Raw genomic sequence first — 17,787 nt, 5'->3', positions numbered from 1 at the left:
AGAGTATAAAACTCCTAGAAGATAACACGGAACAACGCCTAAGTGACCTTGGGTTTGGTGAGACTTTTCAGATACAGCACCAAAAAACATAATCCATGAAAGAAAAATCAGGTAAATTGGACTTCATTGAAATTTAAAACTTCTGCTCAATAAGAGATATTGTTATGAGAATAAAAGAGAAGTCACAGACTAGGAGAAAGTATATGACAAAGGAACATTTCCAAAATACATAAAGAACTCTTAAAACTCAACAATAAGAAGACAACCCAATTTAAAAATGGCCAAAATCTGAATAGACATCTTACCAAGGAAGATATACATATGGCAAATAAGCATTTGAAAAGACGCTCAACATTATATGACAATAGAGAATGGCGAATTAAAACCAGAAAATACTATTACATACCTGTTGGAATGTCTAAAATCCAAACACTGGCAGGGTTGTATACAAACAGCAATTCTCATTCATTGCCGTGGGAATGCAAAACAGCACAGCCACTCTGGAAAAGAGTTTAGAAGTTTCTTACAAATCTAAGCATACTTTTACCACACTCTCTAGCCATTGTGCACCCTGGTGTTTACCCAAATGAGTTGAAAACTTATGCCACACAAAAACCTGCATACAGCTATTTATAACAGCTTTATTCATAATCACCAAAACTTGAAAGCAAACAAGATATCCTTCAGCAGGTGAATGGATAAATAAAATGTGATGCGTCTGGACAATGAATATTATTCATGACTAAAAAGAAATGAGCTATCAAGCCATGAAAGAACATGGAAGAAACTTAAATGCATTTTCCAGTCGGAAAGAAGCCAATCTGAAAAGGCTATATACTATAGGATTACAAATATATGACATTCTGGAAAAGGTATAACTATGGAGGCAGTGAAAGGATCAATAGTTGCCAGGGCTTGGGGAAGGAGAGTAGAATTAATAAATAGAGCACAAGGAATTTGGGGTCGGTGCAACTATTCTGTATGATAATGTAATGGTGGATCCACGTCATTATACATTCATCAAAACTTACAGAATGTACACATGGAGTGAACCCTAAAGAAACTATAGACTTTAGTTAATAGTAATGTATCAATATTGGCTCATTAACTGTACCAAATACAACACACTAATGCAAGATGTTAATAATAAGGGAAACAGGCAGGGGGTAAAGGATGATTTGGGAACTCTCTGTACTTTCCAGTTGATTTGTGTATAAATCCAAAACTGGTTTTAAAAAAAGTGAGGGAAGCCTATTAATTCAGAAAATGAAAGCAAGGGAAGTGACAGTTTTTGAAAAATGTTGAAACATAAGAAAACAGGACATCTTGATGGAAAACAAGCAGAAATTCAGTCAGCAAACCCACTCAGACCTTAACTATTCAAATTTTCAGAAACAGAATATTAACCATAGAGTGTTTAAAGAACTAAAATAGAAACTTAAACAATATAGTGTGGGTGGGGGGGGTGATATTGTGATTTACAATAAGGAATATATATATATATTTGGTCTTCATCCCTATTCCTGGCACAGAGCTCCTAAGATTCTTGGAATTTCCTAAATGTCAAGAGTAATAAAGGTGTCTTGCTATTTATATCAACTTCCTTCCAACCACACATGAGTTTATGCTAATGAGACTTTTGGAAAGGCTCTAAGGATGAAAGATGGTTGCCAGGGAAACCAATCAGGTAATCAGAGGGTTGGAACTTTTGGCCTCACCCCTAGACCTCTGGGGAGGGGACAGAAGCTAGAGATGGAGTTCAATCACCAATGGCCAATTATGTAATCAATCATGTCTATGTAATTAAGCCTCCATAAAAACCCAAGAGTAAGAGATTTGGAGAGCTTCCAGGTTGGCAAACCAAAATCCATCCATGTATTGGAAGGGTGATGCACTCCAAAAACCATGGGACAGAAGCGTCTGTGTTTGGGACCCTTTCAAACTTCCCTTTATTGTATCTCTTCATCTGACTATTCATTTGCACCCTTTAATACCCCGTGTAATAAATGGTTAATAAGTAAACTGGTCTCCTGAATTCTATGACCCACTCTAGCAAATTAGTCAAAACCCAAGGAGGGGTTGTGAGAACCTCTGATTGATGGCTGCTCAGTCAGAAGCACAGGTGATAACATAAATTGCCACTGGTATCTACAGTGGGAGGCAATCTTGTGGGACTGAGCCTTTAACCTATGGTATCTGACTCTACTCTCTAGGTAGACAGTGTCAAAATTGAGTTAAATGTATAGGACACCAGTCAGTGTCTGCTGAGAATTGAAAAGTTGCCTGGGAGTGTTTGAAAAAAAATACATGTTGGAGGGGAGAAGGCTATAAAGAATGACCAAGAAAATCTGAAAAAGAACCACACCACTTCTATAAATTAAAAATGTAGTAGGTGAAGGGGCACCGGGCTGGCACAGTCAGTTAAGCGTCTGACTTGGACTCAGGTCATGATCTCGTGGTTCGTTGCTTTGAGCCCTGAGTCGGGCTCTGCACTAAGCACGGAGCCTGCTTGGGATCCTCTCTCTCCCTCCCTTCCTTTTCTCTCTGCGCCCTCCCCCCTCGCTCTCTCTCAAAATAAATAAATAAATAAATAAATAAATAAATAAATAAATAAATAAATAAACTTTAAAAATAATAATAAAAATATATAAGTGAAAATTACAACTCAATGGGTGAAGCCTATAGTTGAAGAGAAAATCAGTCAACTTGAAATGATATCCGAATAAATCACTTAAAATGCAGTCCATAAAAACAAAGACATGGAAAATACAAAGGAGAGATTTATGAGACATGGAATATAGAAGAAGCCAAGTCTCAAATACACGGAGAACAGAGTAAAAATGACTCACAAACATTTTATCAGAGTACCAGAAAGAGACAACAGAGAAAAGAGTGGAAGCAATACACTAAAAGATAATGGCTGAGAATTAACAGATGTGGGGAAAGACACCAATCCTCAGATCAAGAAAGCCTAATGAGTCCCTAACAGGACAGTAATAAAGAAATCGCCCCTTCGACTGTGAAACTTCAGAACTCCAAAGACAAAGAGAAAAAAAGTCTTAAGAGTAGCTAGAGAAATAAAACTGATCATCTTCAAGGGAATGACAAGTAAATTCCCACTTAACTGTTCAACAATAATGGAAGCCGAAATGAGTCTGAAATAATATATCAAAGTACTGAGTAGGGGGAAAGCTGTCAATCTAGAATTCTATACACAGCAAAACTGATTTCGGCTGAAAAGAAACTGAAAGGAAAGGCAGCCATGAGCAATGCCTCATCCCCTGCTTGGCTGCATAACATTGGCCTTGAGCCCAGAACATGTCCTAAAGAGTGCTCACAGCCTGCGCTGAGCTTGTCGTCTTGTGGAAGAATATCTTTCCTTGTTCTGGGCTTGATGTACACTTAAGCAAAGCATCGACGGCTCTTCGGCATGCTCCCCACTTTCTGTCTTTTAGACCCCAGGGTGGCGTGTGGGGTCTTTCCACTGCCATGTAAAGTAGGACGGGTGCAGCTACATTGCCTGAGTGTCCCTACACTGTGCACTCTCTCTTCCTCTCTTGCTGTAAATGTGTTGTCTGTTCTCAGCAACCTCAAATCATACACTGGTCTCTTCCCTGGGTGGCACCTATTTGCCTTTTTTTTTTTTTTTTTAAACCCCTTTGACAACCACGATGTGCAATCTTTTTTTTTTTTTTAACGTTTTATTTATTTTTGAGAGAGAGAGACAGAGCATGAATGGGGGAGGGGCAGAGACAGAGGGAGACACAGAATCGGAAGCAGGCTCCAGGCTCTGAGCCATCACCCCAGAGCCCGACGCGGGGCTCGAACTCACGGACCGCGAGATCGTGACCTGAGCTGAAGTCGGACGCTCAACCGACTGCACCACCCCAGCGCCCCCCTATTTGCCTTTTAACCTTGGCTTCATGGCCCAGTCACCGAGTGAATCATGAAACATTAGTAATTAGAGCAAGATGAAGACATGGTTAGAAGAACAAAAACTGACAAGGTTTAATGTCAAAACATCCTCACTAAGTGAAATTCTAAAGGATGTGACTCAGAAGAAAAATGACTGAAGACAGAAAATGCAAGACACAGAAAGACTAATGAGGAAAGATATTCGGAAATGCCTGGACAAAGCTAAATAAACATTGAATGAACACAATCATAATATAATGCTTGATTTTTGAGAGGAAAATATGCTAGAAATGAAATATAGGTCAACAAGAGACTATAATATGAGAGGTACTAATCATACATTTGGAGCATCTTGAAGTCCTCGTATTGTCTGGGAATGAGGTATATTAACTTCAGATTTTGTTGAGTTAAATGCAGGTTTAAAAAAAAAAGCGTGAAGTAACCACTAAAAGAGTATACAGGGACGCCTGGGTGGCTCAGTCAGTTAAGTGTCTGACTCCTGATTTCAGCTCATGTCATGATCTCACAGTCCTAAGATCGAGCCCTGTGTCGGGGCTGCGGTGGGCATGGAGGCTGCTTGGGATTCCCTCTCTCCCTTTCACTCTGCCCCTTCTCTGCTTGCACATTCTCTCTCTCTCAAAAAAAAGTATACACATATACAGAGAGCATATAATTTTCAAACAAGTAGAGGGAAAAACAGAATGAGACAGAAGGAATATAAGCAAAGTTAATCAATCAATCAAAAAAAAAAAGTCAGGGAAGGAGAAACAAAACAAAAATCAATCAAAAAGTGAAACCAAACAAGGAAACAGGACAAATCTGAAGTGTTACAAAAATGAGTCCTATTATAAGCAATCACAGCAAGCAAAGAATGTAAATTCTATAATTGAAAGTCCAAGATTGTAACACTACATATTTTTTTAATTTAGGTATATGATATTTGTAAGATATATATCTAAACATAAGGCCACAGAAAGATCAACGGTCAAAGAATGACAATCAGTGCCCAAATCAATCTTTGTTCCTAGTACCATTCTCCAACAAAAGAACTACAGGTCCTTGAAACAGTGGCTCATTCTAGGGCTGAGTTGGGGAACATACAAGATAAGCCTAGAACACCCTGTAGTGTCAGAACACAGAAGCACATGCACACACACACACACACCCCTCAAACAACAGAAACCAAATTGAGGGGCATATGTCAAAAGGACACAGGAACCAACTCAAAGAGGTTCCAAGGGTCAAGGCTGAAATAATTTGAGCAATTAAATAAATTAGTACTGGATAACCCAGAGCACAAAACGAATACTCATGAGTCCATACTTATACGAACAAATGATTGTATAAATAAATACATGGGAAGAAAAAGACAAATTGAGGACTGGCTTCCTCAACTCCATTCCTCCCACCTTCTAGGGCACTGCTGGGGCGGAAAAGCTAAAACAATAAAAAATAAGAATAACCTACATCTCCTGGTTTCTTGGTGCTAATGTTCTGGATGCAAGTACCATCCAATTAAATGCATTTCCTTCATTTTTGATGGCTGCAGAGAAAAGGAGGCCACTGTTGCTATTTCCATGACAAGAAATCTCATGGAGAAATCTCATGGAGTCATGGGAACGCAAGTGCAATGGCCCAAGTCATCATCCCAGTGTTTGGCACCAGCTTTGTGGGTGCTGATCGGCAGCCACCAGCCACTGTAGTGACTCCTAGATGTCTGGATTCCAGCTTCGGGGCGCTTCTGAATTCAGGATATTCTCGCTGCTAACACTGTCCCTTAATTAAGTCTTATATATATTTGAGATTTTATTTTTTAGAGTAGTCTTAGGTTTACAATAAAATTGGGAAGGTAGTACAGAGATTTCCCACATACCCCCCTCTACACACACGCACGCACGCACGCACGCACACATAGCCTCCCCAGTTATCAACGTCACCTACCACAATGGTACATTTTTCACCAAGGATGAATCTGCATTGACACATCATAATGACCCTAAGTCCGCAGTTTACCTTAGAGTTCACTCTGGTGGTGTACATTTTATGGATTTGGACACGTGTATAACTGTATGTGCCCATTATTAGTGCTCTACAGAGTATTTTCACTGCCCTAAAAAAATCCTCTGTGCTCTGCCTATTTATTTCTCCTTGCCCTGATTTTCTCACCCCTTCAGCAACCACTGATCTTTTTATTGTCTCCATAGCTTTGCCTTTTCCAGAGTGTCATATAGTTGGAATCACATAGTATGTAGCCTTTTCAGGTTGGCTTCTTCCACTTAATAGGCTTTTAAGCTTCTTCCATAGTTTCATGGCTTGACAGCTCATTTCTTTTTAGTGGCAAATAATATTTCACTGTCTGGATGTACCATAGTTTATTTATCCATTCACCTACTGGAGGACATATTGGCTTCCTCCAAGTTTTGGCAATAATGGATAAGGCTGCCATAAATAGCTATGTGCAGGTTTTTGCACATAGTTTTCTACTCCTTTGGGTACATATGTTTTTTAAAATAATAATTTTAGGGGTGCCTGGGCTAAGCATCCGACTCTTAATTTCAGCTCACGTCATGGTCTCACGGTTCATGAGTATAAGTCCTGCACTGGGCTCTGTGCTGACAGTATGGAGCCTGTTCGGCATTCTCTCTCTGTCCTTTTCTCCCTGCCTCTACCCTGCTCGTGCTCTCCCTGTCTCAAAAATAAACTTAAAAAAAATTTTTTTAAATAATAATAATTTTAGGGGCATGTGGCTGGCTCAGTTGGTAGAGCATGCAACTCTTAATCTTAGGGTTGTGAGTTCAAGTCCCATGTTGGGTGTGGAGCCTCCTTAAAATTCAAAAAAGAGAATTAAAAAAATATTATTATTTTCCCTTCCTCTGTACCACCTGCTAAATCTAAGGGAAGTGAAAAAAAAAGAGGATACATTTTTCTACCGGAGCTTCCTTGTTTAGAATTGACTGTTAACACTGAAATCACAGAAGCAGAAAACATTTTAAGATTGTGTTAAGCTGAGTAAAGTATGTTTTATTTCCCCATCAGTCTTCAGTTAGATTGAGAACCAGCTGTAGGCAAAAGACCAATTTTGCCTAGCCACTGGATAGTTCTTATCTTGGTCTCCTTGGACTCTCTCCCCCTTTCCTTCCCTTCTCCCAGGCCAGGTATTACAGGTTTTCTATTATACTCTGTTCACAGCCACCTCCCAGATGCATGTCATATACTCAGGGCATTTTCCAAACTAGCTCATCTATGTTCCCAGTGGAACACAATGACCCTAACTTCTCTTCTTTCTAGACTGTGCTATCCAATAACCTCTTTATCATTCAGCTTACAGTTTCCTTTTCTGTGACCTTTGACACATTGCATCAGATTTCTTGCCTCACTTGTGAATGTGCCCTTCTTTTACTTATAAAACTTCCCCTACATTATTGACCAAAAGAATAAATTCCGACCTTCCTCGCCCAGAATTTTAGGTTCTTTCTAAGCTATCTTCAAGACAACTTTGTATTACTCTAAGTCAATATAGTAGATCCCTTGATATTAATTAGATATACTTTAATCCGATTACTTTTAGTGTAACCTCATTCCATTTTTAAGAATTTTAATTCTAGGATAGTTAGCATATAATGTTATGTTAGTTTCAGATGTACAGTACAGTGATTCATCACTTCCATTCAATATCCAGTGCTCATTCCAAGTGTTCTCCTTAAGCCCCATCACTGATTTCACCCATGCCCCACCCACCTCCCCTCTGGTAACCCCAGCTTATTCTCTAAGAATTTGCTTTTTTGTCTTTTCTCTTTCTTTCTTTGTTTTGTTTCTTAAATTCTACACATGAGTAAGATCATATGGTATTTGTCTTTCTCTGACTTATTTTACTCAGCATTATACCGTCTAGGTCCAGCCATGTTATTGCAAGTGGCAAGATATTCTTTTTTATGCCTGAATAATATTCCACTGTGTGTGGATACACTGTATATGTGTATATATATATATATATATATATATATATATATATATATATATATACACATATATGTGCACACATACATACACACCACATCTTCTTTATCCATACATCTATCAATGAATAATACATGCCAATTTATGGCAATAAGAAATCACACAGATGAGTTCAAGGAAAACATACATTGTAGGAATTGATTCCAAAGGTGACAGAAAACCAGGCTATAGAAAACCAAGTATAAAAAGCACTGAAGGTTGTTAAAGATACGACTTTCAAAACAAGCCATCTGTATCACGTGGTTTTAGAGATGAAGGAAAGCACATCTTTAAGAAACAGATCTTTGGGGCGCCTGGGTGGCGCAGTCGGTTAAGCGTCCGACTTCAGCCAGGTCACGATCTCGCAGTCCGTGAGTTCAAGCCCCGCGTCAGGCTCTGGGCTGATGGCTCGGAGCCTGGAGCCTGTTTCCGATTCTGTGTCTCCCTCTCTCTCTGCCCCTCCCCCGTTCATGCTCTGTCTCTCTCTGTCCCAAAAATAAATAAACGTTGAAAAAAAAAAAATTAAAAAAAAAAAAAAAGAAACAGATCTTTAATAATTCCCAATACCACTGCAGAGCATAGGTAAAGGTGACAACTTTTCTAGCATGTTACGTGAGGCTAGCCTAACACTGACAGCATAGACACAAAACCATCTGTAAGAATAGCATACACACAAAAAAGGCTATATATTTTTAGAATTGAAGAAAATTTCCCTAGCTTGAAAAAGACTCTGTTAATTAACAAATGATCTAGAAACTGACTGCATATCCTCTTGCAAGCATTCCCATTAGTGTAAGAAAAAAAGACATGAACTCCTACTCGGTCTTCTCTGTTTAACATTATTCCAAAATCCTAGGCGATACGATTCTAAAACAAAAATCGTAAGAATGATAAACACTGGAAAGGAAAAGATGAAAATATCATTATTTTTAATGATATTGTTGGCCACTGAGAAAATCCAAAACAATCAACTGAGAAATAATGTGAATTAGTCTGAAAGTTTAGCAAAATATAAGATGACTATACAAAAAACCAATAATAACCAGTGACTATGCAATTAAAGGCAGATCCTTTTCAAAATAAGAAAGCAATTTTTCAAAACTACCTAGGGGTAAATTTAATAATAAATGTTCAAGAGCTATGAGAGGATAACTCCAAAACTTTCTTGAATAACGTACAAACACTAGAATGCTTGACAAAATATTGCGATTGCTGTATCAGAAAACTTCAAAGGGTAAATATGCCAGCGTTCCCCACACTAACATATAAATTCAGTGCAGTGGAATTTTTGAATTGTTACATTGATTCTAAAGTTCAACTCGAAGAGTAAATAGCTGGGAACGTTTGAGCTAAGTGTAATCAGTCATCAAAATGTAGTCTAGAGCTGCCCTAGTAAATACAACAAAACATAGGAAATTTTTTTCAATGGAAAAAAGTACGTTCAGGAACAGTTGCACACATACATATAAATATTACAGTAGAAAGGAAGCATTTCAAAATAGTGAGAAAAAATGATCAGTAAATGGGGATGGAACAATTCACTACCCATAGAAAAATGGAACTGCCTGAATTAAAGAGTTAAAAGCAAGAGAAAAATGAAATCACAAAAACATTTGGGAAGAATTTGAATACTCTTTATAGGATCTGGAAGGTAGCAGAAGGAAAAAGTCATTCTAAAAATAAAAGCTCAGGAAAATACTCTGAGTAAAGACAGTAAAAGAATTAACTACCAAAAAAGGGAGATGCTCTTTCTTCCTTATATTTTTTTAAGTTTTTTTCCCCAATTTTTTTATATAATGTATTACTTGTATAGCAGAAAACTGCTATTAAATTTTAAAAATTAAACTAAAGAGTTCAACAAGGAAATTTGCCTGAATGAAAGGCTACCCTACCTCCCCACAGAGTTGGCCAAAGGTCTACCCCTAGGTAAAGTCTCTCACAATGTGTTTTCACAACTATAATTTATTACATGTGTACATGTTTATTCAATACTTATCTCCCTGTCCCCTCTACTCAAATCCACCAGCCTTTCTTAGCTAGGGCTAAGAGGGAAAATTAGTTCCTAATACCCGAAGGCCTCCATTGTAAGTATAAAATGACTTACCTTCCAAGCATCTAGAACAGTACGAGCTACATACCATCCTCAGAAGGTAGTTCAGAGGAGAAACCATGTTCGGAAAAGGCATAGAGTGGACTCTGAGCTCTACTTAAGTCTGAGGGTTGGAAACAGATCTCCTTTCTTCTGGGTTTGTGCTTCCTGACTGGCACTCTATATAATGTTTAGGAGGTATTCAGCCAATTAATATCTGCTCAGCGCTCTATTAGACCCATATCTGCTCAAAGAGAATATTTCCATCTGAAGCCAAGTGGAACCCTTACTTTCTGTATTCTTTTATTTCAAGAACAAAGATATTATGAAGAAGTTTGAAAGTACTGGGCATTTGGACCCCATAGGCAGTAAATTCAGCTAACTGGAATCCAGGGGGAAATATGAATGTGTATCACTGAGATAAAAAAAAAACTGTGTCCACCAAGGCTCAAGTTTTAGAACACAGTCTCAGCCAAATAGGTAGTAAACATACCTTGTGTTGATTTCTAGCCTTGGTATGGTGACCAACAACACAAATAGAATGTATGAGCCACAATTTTGAGCCATTTCCCTTGTTTCCTAAGTACCAGATGTGATTAAATTGATTTGTGCAAATAAACCAAAGCCCCCCACCTAATTACAATTGGGAATTAGGTAAAGCATCTCAGATAAGTTGTGGACATGCTTTCTTTTGGTAACATTATTTCTCTTAGGAGGCTGGAAATACAGTTCAATAAATTATTCACATAAATCTTATTTATTCCACAATGGTCATGGTCAAGACTTGATAATTGAATATCCTGCCCTTAGCGTTTCACACGCTCGGCACCATTAATGGAGACCTTGTTCTCCCTGCGCTATAATAACCACTTCCTCATTCGCCACACACCCTTGCTACGATGATTCACTCTTTCTTGTTTAATTCTGTTGTGAAGGATCAATCATTCTGCAAGTTTCCAGTGTTACGTTTTACGTTCTTCTCTATTAAATCCAAAAAGGAAATAATTATCTGAGGACAAACCCCTGTGATGTCCAGTGGATGTGCCTTTCAGTTCTATTGGCATTCTCCTGGGTATCTGAGCACATGCTGTTTTATGGGATTTCTTAAGGCCACACTAATTAGTCTCTGTCTTTAACTTTGCATTTCTATTACAGGAGGACAGACAGAGAGAGAGAGAGAGAGAGCGCGCGTGCACACACACACATGCACATGTTCTCATCTGTAATTCAATATACTAGCAGGATTAAGACAACCAAGTATAAACCTATATACATTCTATAGAACATCAGACTCTGCACATTAGCCACTATCAACTGAAGGCCCAAAAAAGGTTCTTTTTATAGTAATCAAGTAAGGTCTTTCTGCTGAAATTACTGCTTTCGAACTACCACGTGCAACAAGGTGGTCATTTGGCAAAAATTCTCTTCCACACCTAAGCAGTTTATAAGTGCGGCCCTGAATTATATCTTCTTTTCGTTTGGTTTTTGAAATCTGAACCAACTGGAGTATGTCGTGCCATGAGACAACTGAGCTGTGAACTAACCTAGAGAGGGCTGAATAAACCAAAACAAAGTTCCAGGCTGAGGATGAACCAGCGTACTCGCAGGGGGCTCCTGTATCTTCCGTGACTTAGGTCCCAGTATCCACTTTATTTCATTGAACACCACCTCTCTGCCATCTTGCAGGCAAACAATTGGGAGACTGCACAAGCAGCTTCGAGGCTAGATGTCGCAGTTAGACCCATCTCGGTCTGGATCCCAAACGGTCCATTTACCAGCTAGGTGGTCTAAAAAATACTCTTAACCTCCGCAAGTGTCAGACTCCTCATCTGTGAAATACTGGGTAACAATACCTACTTTTCTATGACCTAAGGGGGGGGAAGAGGCAGGAGAACTGATTGATGAAGAGCAGGCCGAGTTTATGGTCCTAGATTTCATTCCAGGTGGTGGGATCACAGATGTTTAGCACGTTATTAAAAGTCAGTAATTAAGTAACTAAACGAATATGAGCCATGAATGAGCCGAGGATTATGTTCAATCCATTTCTGTGCACTGAGACCCTAACAATAATAATTATAATAGTAATAACTATAATAGTAACGTTTATTTTGTAGAGTTGGTGTCAGATTTAAGTAATATATTGTGGAGGCTTAGCACATTGTTTGGCACATTTTTGCTGCTCTATAAAGATAACTGCGATTATTACGATGGGGGTGAGTGGCAGTGATGGGTGAGAACAGAGAATAGAACTTCTTAAAAAGTACATTAAGGAAATGATAATGTCTCATAAAGAATGATCCTTTTCTACTTACTGAATGGAAATTCAGGAAATTGGCATTATGTCTAGATATCAAACTCCCTCTCAGAAACTAGATCCTTAATAGATCATTTTAAATGATAATACCGGATATATCACCTCAAGTTACAGTACTATTTAAATAGTTGCTTGTTGGGGCGCCCGGATGGCTTAGTCGGTTGAGCGTCCGACTTCAGCTCAGGTCATGATCTCACGGTTTGTGAGTTTGAGCCCCACCTTGGGCTCTGGGCTGACAGCTCAGAGCCTGGAGCCTGCTTAGGATTCTGTGTCTCCCTCTCTCTCTGCCCCTCCCTCCCTCTCCCTCTCTATCTCTCCCTCTCTCTCTCAAAAATAAACATTAAAAATTTATTTAAAAAATAGTTGCTTATTTGTTTTTTTTTTATTAAAGTATGTTCTTGCCTTCAAGAAGATTACATTTTCCAAGGCAGAGGGTGAAACAGTCCTACAACATGAAACAATCACAAAACTAGAATGTAATGTGATATGAATGGCCGTTCCTTAAAGGAATCCAGACAAAAGAGATGGCTTCCTAGAATAAGGAGCTGAGCTTCAACAGGGGCAGGATTTGAAGATGTGATAAAAATTGAGTGGAGCACAATCCCACTTTTAATTAAGGAAGTTTTCTTTCTCTTGTTTCCAGGACATGGGAGCCATGTCTGCCCCTCATAGCCAGTATTTTTCCATTACCAACAAAAGCAATATGCCCAGGGAGAAAACAAGAACGGAGGTAGTAGTTTGACCCCAGATTGTGTAACACAATCTCTTTTGCTTTCTTGCTTCTTAAATACTAATCTAAGTTTAAAACGGATTCTAAAATATTGCCTAGAGTTAGTGTTGTCAGAGACAGAAAGGAAGTGCCAGGTATTGGATCCAATGGGGTGTTTGGCTCTATCTGAGACTCAAAGCACATGAGAATCCGAGCGACTCTGGGGAGAGAGGATAAAGAAGAGGACACTGATCAAAGTAAAGAGACACTGTTATGAGACACGGACACATAAGACCTTGATGAAAAGGAACTTTAAAGGTAGTAAGAGACAAAGTAAAAACAGCGCATAACTTTGCCTTTATATGTTACTAAAAGGTAACATGAAAAAACGCATGCTTTTGATGGGAGAGTCGTCATTTTGATAGCCAAACTTCCGAAAGTGAGATTAACTGCACACAACCCAATTTCACACACATGTATATTCAATACAGGCAGTTCAATACACAAAAATGTGAATACCACATAATAAATTAACGTTCCCTTCTACTCTGAAATTCTAAGATTTTCTTAAGTAATTCTACTTTATTTATTATTATTATTATTTTATTTTAGAGAGAGAGAACACAAGCAGGGGAGAGGGGGAGAGAGACAGAGAATCTTCAGCAGGCTCTGCACAGACATGGGGCTCGATCCCATGTCCCTGGGATCATGACTTGAGCTGAAATTAAGAGTTTAATGCTCAACCTACTGAGCCTCCCAGGCACCCAAATACTTTTACTTACTGTAATAAGTAATCATCACAGGAAATACCTATTGTACTGAAACATAGGTAGTATAAATATTCTGAAAAGAATAGCAATGCTTTTAAAGAACTTGCTTGTGGAAAAGTTTTATAGAAACAACTCTAAAATCCGAAATACCAAAACAGATCAACGTTAGTAAGGATTTCACTGAAACATGTAAAACTGTAAAAGATACAGTATAAATGGATTTAGAGGATCCAACATTTTACTCCCAACACAACCAAGGACAAAACGAATTTCGATGAAATTAAAAAGTCGTAACCCCCCCCCCCCACAAAAGTAGCAACCCCAGCAAAGGAAAAAGTACAGAAAAATTACACAGGGTAGAGAACTGCCTCTCAAATCTCCCAGCATGAAAAACCATTCAAACAAGTCTATTTGACTGCAAATAGTGGGCTATTTTGAAAAGCAGGTAATATTTAACAAATGTTAACAAACACATATTCATGAACTGCATGTCCTGCTCTTGCTGTGAAGAAGACAAAGTCTCTGCATTTATTGAGCTCATATTCTCCTGGGAGAGACAGAGAACAAACAACTAAAGAACTCAATAAATCATATAATTTCAGATTGTGAGAAGCAATCTGGGAAAACACAGACCAAGAAGCAAGATACAGAATGACTGGGGATATGGTAAGGTAGGTTTTAGACACTGTGATCAGACAACTTCTCTGAGGTTATGTTGGGGCACACATCTGAGTGATGGGGAGAAATCAGCCATGTGAACATCTCGGGGTGCCATTTTCCAGGCCATGGGCTAACAGGTATAAAGGTCCCATAGTAAGATAGACAGAAAGATTGAGGGGTAGGGTGGGAGGGTGGGTGGGATGGATGGAAGGGTGGGTGGGTGGGTGGGTGGGTGTGTGCATGGCTGGATGAATGGACAACCTATCTATACAAAACACTACACACACATACAACACACACAGAACATTCTCTCCATCCAACAACAGCAGAACACACATTCTTCTCTTGGACGTGGAACACTTTCTAGGACAGACCGTTTTTAATGTCTGCATGTACAGCTATAGCTTTCTCTCTTAGCACTGCTTTGGCTGCATCCCATAAGTTTTGGTCTGTGGTGTTTTGTTTTCATTTAACTCAAAGGATTTTCTAATGTCCCTTGTGATTTCTTCTTTGATCCACTGGTGGTTCAAGAACATGTTTGCTTTCCACGTACTTGTGAATTTTCCAGTTTTCCTTTGGTTATTGATTTCTAGTTTCATCCCACTGTGATCAGAAGGGATACTTTGTCTGCTTTCAATCTTTTGAAACTTACTAAGACTTACCATGGCCTAACATACGGTTTATGCTGGAGAATGCACCATGTCCACTTGAGGAATATGTGCAATCTGCTGTTGTCATCTATTCTTAATTTATTCTCTATTGTGGTAATCATGTTAGATGTTGGGCTTTGTCTAACTTTTTTTTCTGCGTCTATTACAGTAATTATATACATCTCCCCCTTGGGGCTATTGACGAGATATACTATATTCAGAGTTTTCCTAATATTGACTCACCCTTGTAGTCCAGAGAGGAAGCCCAATTTTTTTATTAACATACAGTGTTATAAGAGTCTCAGATGTACAACAAAATGATTCAAGAATTGTATACATTTCCCAGTGCTCATCAAAATAAGTGTACTCTCGATCCCCTCTATCTATTTCACCCATCCCCCCCTCCACCTCTCCCATAGCAACCATCAGTTTGTCCTCTGTATTTAATAGACTGGTTTTTTGTTTGTCTCTTTTTTTAGTTTGTTCATTTGTTTTGTCTCTTCAATTCCACATATGAGTAAAATCATATGGTATTTGTCTTTCTCTGATTGATTTATTTCACTTAGCATTATACCCTCTAGTTCCATCCATGTTGGTGCAAATGGCAAGATCCCATTTTTTTACGTAGTTGAGTAAAATTCCATGGATATACATATATATACATATATATATATACACACACACACACACACATACATACCATGGAATTTATATGTATATATATATATATATATATATATATATATATATATATATACACACATACATACCATGGAATTATATATATATATGTCTACATACCCCATTTTCTTTATCTATTCATCTATAGATGGACACTGTTTCCACATCATGGCTATTGTAAATAATGTTGCAATAAACATAAGGGTGAATATATCTTCTTGAATTGGCATTTGTTTCCTTTAGGTAAATACCCAGTGGGGAAATTACTGAACCATATGGTAATTCTATTTTTAAGTTTTTGAGAAACTTCCACAATGTTTTCCGCAGTGGCCACACCAGCCTGCGTCCCTGCCACCAATGCACGAGGGTTCCTTTTCTTCCACATCCTAGCCAACGCTTGTTAGCGGGTTGGGAGGAACCCAATTATTAAGGACATATTTTTTTTTAAGTACTGCTGACCTACAATTTCCACCATTTGTTAGGATTTTCACATGAATGTTGATAAGCAGGTTGGCCCTATCTTGCAGGTTTTGATGCCAATGTTAGGCTTTCTTCATAAATACAATCTGAAGGATTTCCTTTTTTCTGGTGTTTTGCAACAGTTTAAATTCTATCCAACTTACCTGTCTCTTAAGAAATTTTAAGAATTTACAGGAAAATCATATGAGCCTGGAGATATTAGGGAGGAAATTCTTCTATAACCTTTTCAATTGCTTCTGTTGTTACTTACCTGTTCAGATACGTCTGTCTGCTGCTAGCCAATATTTTTCACTTATATTTTCAAATGTATTTTTTTCAGGACCTTTTAATTTCCTCTATATCAATAGCTATATTCCCTTTTCCATTTCTAGTATTGCATATCCACCCCTTTTTCTTTTTATTTTTTTTTTTTTGTTAATGTTTATTTATTTTTGAGAGACAGCAAGTGAGTGGGCGAGGGGCAGAGAGAAAGGGGGACAGAGGATCCAAAGCAGGCTCTGCACGATCAGCAGAGAGCCCGATGTGGGGCTCGAACTCACGAACCATGAGATCATAACCTGAGCCGAAGTCAGACACTCAACCAAGTGAGCCACCCAGCACCCCAGTTCCTTTTTCTTTAAAAAAAAAAAATCATTACTACACTAGCCAGGGATTTATCTGGTTTTGGTCAGTTCATTATAATGTCTTCAAAAAATCACCTAATTTTGCAATCATAGTATTTCATTCTTCTAAATGTATGATTGGATTTTGTGAGTTCTTTCTTTTTTCTATTCTGTAGCTTTTTGAATCGGGTAAACTTATTCTTATTTATATATATTAGTATAAAAGATATATTTAGTAATTATTATTCCATTTTACCTTAAGTTTTCTATTACAACCAATTGCCAAATGTATAGCCATTTCTGTATTTAGTTTTATAGGTATGTGTGTGTGTTTCTTTGAAAAGTTTTGAAGTTTATAATCTGCGTTTGGGGTTATTGTTATTGTTTAAAATCACGGTAACTTCATTTACTATTATTAACTCTCCATTTCTTGATTTAACAACTTCAGACTGCATCTGTTGAGTCCCAGTTACAGAAGAATACTAAAAAAAAAAAAAAAAAAAAAAAAAAGACCACAAATAAACCTCTTCTCACTTCCCTTCCTCCCCCTCCATGCTTGATTTTGTTATATTACCTTTTTTTTATTACATTGGCAAAATTTTTTTTAAAAATTGTTTTTAATGTTTATTTTTGAGAGAGAGAGAGAGAGAGGGACAGGGCATGAGTGGGGGAGGGGCAGGGAGAGAGGGAGACTCAGAATCTGAAGCAGGATCCAGGCTCTGAGCTGTCAGTACAGAGCCTGATGAGGGACTCAAACTCAAGAACTACAAGCTCATGACCTGAGCTGAAGTCAGATGCTTAACCTACTGAGCCACCCAGGCGTCCCTACATTGTCAAAGTTTATAATATTTACATTCTGTAACCATTTTCCATAATTGTTTTGTTTTCATTTTTATATTTAAATGAATTGAGTCTTTATTA

At 38.1% G+C, this 17,787-nt stretch overlaps 1 long non-coding RNA gene across 1 annotated transcript in view; it reads right to left on the bottom strand.

The window, feature by feature from the left end:
* Window positions 1–406: 406 nt before the first annotated feature.
* Window positions 407–17,787, bottom strand: part of LOC147579478 (uncharacterized) — an 87,161-nt gene continuing 69,780 nt past the window's right edge. The window contains exon 3 of the long non-coding RNA XR_015253176.1: window positions 407–500. This is a non-coding gene — a long non-coding RNA (uncharacterized LOC147579478). The remainder of the gene's footprint in view (window positions 501–17,787) is intronic.

The sequence above is a fragment of the Puma concolor genome, chromosome B4, assembly GCF_028749965.1.
Source record: "Puma concolor isolate L17-30 chromosome B4, mPumCon1.1.hap2, whole genome shotgun sequence".
NCBI classification, from domain to species: Eukaryota; Metazoa; Chordata; class Mammalia; order Carnivora; family Felidae; genus Puma; species Puma concolor.
Note: the sequence above shows the minus strand (reverse complement) of the source record. Positions and strands in the feature narration are given on the sequence as shown.